The 4,836-nt window shown below is 35.1% G+C and overlaps 1 long non-coding RNA gene across 1 annotated transcript; it reads left to right on the top strand.

Annotated features, from left to right (window-relative positions):
- Window positions 1-3,134: 3,134 nt before the first annotated feature.
- LOC147636059 (uncharacterized) lies at window positions 3,135-3,785 on the top strand. Its single transcript, XR_015266387.1, has 3 exons — window positions 3,135-3,301; window positions 3,384-3,439; window positions 3,545-3,785. It is a non-coding gene; the product is annotated as an uncharacterized LOC147636059 (long non-coding RNA).
- The last annotated feature ends 1,051 nt before the right edge of the window (window positions 3,786-4,836 follow it).

Here is a 4,836-nt window from a genome sequence, read left to right as displayed (position 1 = left end):
TTTCTTGCAAGTTTTTTTTTGCGACATAAAACAATTTGAAAAAAATATTATTTTCACATGAATAAATTTGTGCAAGGATGGCTTCATTCCCATCCCCAATTGTGTCTAATCACACCTTTATCTTAAGGGACAGGAGCAATAAACTTTGGAGAATTCAACATCTTGAGCATGTGGCTCGCTCACCTTGTGCAATAAGCGTGTGACCCACTCAGCCTGGAAAATAAGAGGGTGACCCACTTACCTTGGGAAACAAGGTGAGTGTGCCACACACCCAGGAAAATAAGTGTGTGGAAACCATGGAAAATAAGTGTGTGGCCCACTCACCTTGGGAAACAAACATTCGGCCCATTTATCTTGGGAAACAAGGATTTGGCCCACTCACCTTGGGAAACAAGCATTAGCACTTCAGTCCATGAACAAATGTTGCTCTAAAGTTGAAAAATAGAAAGAAAAAGAAGAACTCAAATAGGAGCTTAACAAGGAAGAATCCCAAAAAGGAGATCAATAATGTTAATGCTAATGGCGATCCACAGGGATGACGTTCAAGGCAATTATAGTGTTGGTTCTCAAGACAATGGTCATTAGGAAACACTAAACTTGATCCCTCATGGGAATTCTAGATTTGGATTTTATGGTTACACATTTTTAGTGGTAGTTTTAAGATGACTGAATTAAAGGCTTTCTTTACTGGTGATTTTTTGTGTCGGTTGCCAAGGCAACGTGCTTGGTGTTTCTTAAGTGATGCTTTCAGTGTCCCAATTTATCCACCTAATTGCTTATGCTCGTTCTTCACATTTGAGAATTTACAAGCATGTTTCAAGTTAAAGTTTGAAACCCTTTAATCTTGGAGCACAGTCACCAATGGGTTATCAAGGGTAGCTATATGGTTATCAAGCCTTGTTGGTCCAAGATTAGCTAACATGACCATCTACTTGTCCATGGCCATGATAAAGGAAAATTATATATATATGTGTGTGTGTGTATGTATATATGTATGTATACACACACACACATATATATATATGTATGTATGTATGTATACATACACACACACATGTATATAATACAGATATATATATATACATATACATACATACATACATACATATATATATATGTGTATATATATATATGTATATCTATATATGTTTGTATATACATATATGCATACATATATAAATACACATGCAGGCACACACACACACACACACACACACACACACACACACATATATATGTATGTATGTATGTATACACACACACATGTATATATATGTGTGTGTGTGTGTGTGTGTGTGTTTATATATATACACATATGTATATATATACATATATATATGTATGTATGTAGGTATGCATGTGTGTGTATACATACATACATATATGTATATATATATATGTGTATGTATGTATGTATGTATACACACACACACATGTATATATATGTGTGTGTGTATGCGCGTGTGTGTGTGTATCTATATATGTATGTATATATGTATATATATACATATATATATATACACACACACATATATATATACATACATATATATACATACATACATATATGTATGTATGTATATATACATACATACATACATATATGTATATATATATATCCATACATACATTTATATGTATGTATATGGATATGTATATATATATATATATATACATTTATATGTATGTATATGGATATGTATATATATATATATATACATACATATAAATGTATGTATGGATATATATATATACATATATGTATGTATGTATGTATATGTATATATAAATATGTAAATACATACATACATGCATATTTGCATGTGTGTGTGTGTGTGTGTGTGTAGTGTATGTATATGTATATATGTTGTGGGTGTCTACCTTACTTTTAAGAAATCTAAGAATGATTGAAACAAGTGGACATAATGAGTATATACTCCTCTAAGATTATAAACTCTAGATGCATGTATATTACATGTTATTTATACGTGGGTGTGTCAGGGCAGGTTGGTACTCCTTCTCCATAAGAAAAAGAATTGATAGCTTGATAGCTTAATGCCTATATCTTCTTTGGAGAACTACAAAGGCTACAAGGGACTTTCCAATAACCGATGGAGTTAGAGCCCACATCTTCTTTGAGGTAGGCTCTAGTTTCCAATAACCAATGGAGCCCACATTTCCATGTGTTAAAGCTTTGGGAAATAGTGCTCCAATGACTATGGCAATGTTCTTAAGAATCCAAATTTTCCACAAATTTCATCGATCTTTTTCACCATAGGAAGTTGTAATTTTTGAACAAGTGGTTTCTCTATTCTTCCAATCAAAACGAGAACTTAAAAACGTATTTTTTGGGAAGATAATTATATTAATATTTATAAATTGCCAAGATACATATACAACAGCCTACTTTTTACACAAGCCACTCATATCCCACATATCCCATCAAAAGATCTAGTATAGCCCTTCATTATTAAGTAAACCACAAATCTGATCCCTCCTATCCTCCTCCCACACAAAAGACAAATGATCCCAAGAAATGTGATACCCCACCTAGCCACCAACAAAGACTCAGTTATGCACCCTTAGGAGTCTGCTCCTCCATAAACTCTTTCTTGGTCCAGGTCTTCACATTAGGCCTATCTCCAAGAGGATTCTCTGTCAAGGCTTTTTATCTTTTCCCACCCTTTTGATTTTTTCACGATTGTGCTAAACTCTGCTAGGGTTGTAAAGCTGATGTTCTTTACTCTAAAGAAACACACATGTGACATGACCAGATTTAAATATAGATTATAAATGTTTGTGAACCTTGTGATATCGTACACAGTGCCATGGAGGCTCGAGAGGACAAGAAATGGACAAGTTGGGGCACTTATGCGGATTCTCTCATGAGTCATGATGCCTCTTCATTCTTGAATATCGCCTGCCTTCCATTCGGGGGAGTAAAAATCATGACGATGTATCCGTGGAGTGCAGCACAAGCTATTGTGGGCAATTCATATAAGATCTCCATTGTTTTGGGGATTGCATACTTAAATATACTCGGGAATTTGTGCTCAATTTTTAACTCATGACCTGGGCAATTTACATAAATTGGCCTCCTTCTCTCCACTCCTGAGCAAATGCGAGCGGCACTTGCGTTGATCTTTACTCTCATTGATCTTTCCTTACTCTCATTGGGCGGCACTTTACTCTCATTCATCTTTCCTTATAATGTCTAACTTTTTAATGTCATGCGTTGTGCTAATATTGATTATGCACTCTGCGGAGATCTCAAGCAGAGGCCACCAACATTTTTTTGGCTGTAAGTACTTTAGCTATCTCCATAGCTGCTTTCGTTGTAAGGCTTCGTACCTTTTTGAGAACTTTGAAATGGCTTTTGGCAGCCTCTAGTCCTGCAAGTGGTTCATCAATACAACTGGAACCTGCCAGCGAGCAGCTCGTTTGTGCTCTTCACATTGTTTCTTTGATCATTATCTTCTCAAGCTTTCTAAGCATGATTAAAAAGAGCAGCATTGTTAATGCGGTGAATGTAAATCCAATGCAGGACTCTTTGCTCGGCGCAACTAGAAAACTGCTAGTTTTCTCTGCGGATTACGTTCCACCAGGGCCCAACACAAATCATGATCCCAAAAAGCCGCCAACCAGCAAACCGCCCTCGTAAGGCCTCTTCGTCCCATTTGTCCCCCAAAAAAAACCGATAATAATGCCAATAATTCCAAATTGCTGTTTGGATCAAAAGCAAAAAGCACATCGCAATGACGGGGGGCATTATTAACACGAACTGTAGCTCGACAGGGCATTTTTATGCCATGTTAACCAAAAAAAATGCTATAGATTTCGCAATTATTCTTCCTATATAAATCTAAAATTATAGAAAATGGAGTGAATGTTTTGAAAAAATATCTTAATATGTTCAAAATTGGGCAAATAGTTTCTAAAACTCTTCAAAACGGTGAAATTGGGCAAATGTTTTAAGATACTGGGCGAATTTCTTCACGAAAAAATACCAAAAATAGCCAATTGGAGAAGATTAACCCCTATTTTTTTCCTTGAAGGAGATATACTAAAAAGATTTTGAATTTTATGAAAGGTGAACTAGAATCAAAATGCATAGCATTAGGGTTGCTGGTTATAAATTATGAAGCACGTAATGGAGCATAGATGAGTATAATGATGATAAGCCGGTTGTTCAAGTACATGATTATTTTTGAAGAAAATATACATTGACAAAAACATTTACCAACGGTAAAGAATGTAACACAAAGACACTAGCAATCCACTAATGGTGAAGAACGTAGTACAATGACACTAGTAATCCACCAATGGTGAAGAATTTACATCTATTAATGATGAAGCATGTAGCACAATAGAACTAACATCCACAAATCTGAATAGCTTTATGTGACCTGTTGTTCATAAAATCATCAAGGTTTTAAATTATAATGATATATAAAATTATCTAAAGTACAATAACTTGCACTACAAGAGAAATGGGAGGTCTAGCGATGATACTTAACCTTCTAATTAAGAGAGAGAAGGTAGTGAGAGAGAGAAGGTAGTGAGGGAAGTAGTTGTTATCTCATGGTATGAATGATATTATACTCGTTGGTTATACATGTGGCTGTACACCGATATAACCAAGTAGTTTTTATCTCATGGTAAGACCATATTAGGGAGTTTGGAAAAATCCCAATACTTTGAAGATTTGATTTTCAATCTACTTTTCGGTATATCTTGAGCATACCAATTCCAAAGTTCTCGGAGAATATGGATTTAGAACCCACTCTTCAAGAGCTTTCCAATCATCTCTCACATGAGGGGGTTTTGATAAAATTT

Source organism: Cibotium barometz, chromosome 8 (genome assembly GCF_041138505.1).
Source record: "Cibotium barometz isolate CiBa-2024 chromosome 8, ASM4113850v1, whole genome shotgun sequence".
In the NCBI taxonomy this organism is placed as follows: Eukaryota; Viridiplantae; Streptophyta; class Polypodiopsida; order Cyatheales; family Cibotiaceae; genus Cibotium; species Cibotium barometz.
This window is presented reverse-complemented; position numbering and strand designations above follow the sequence as displayed.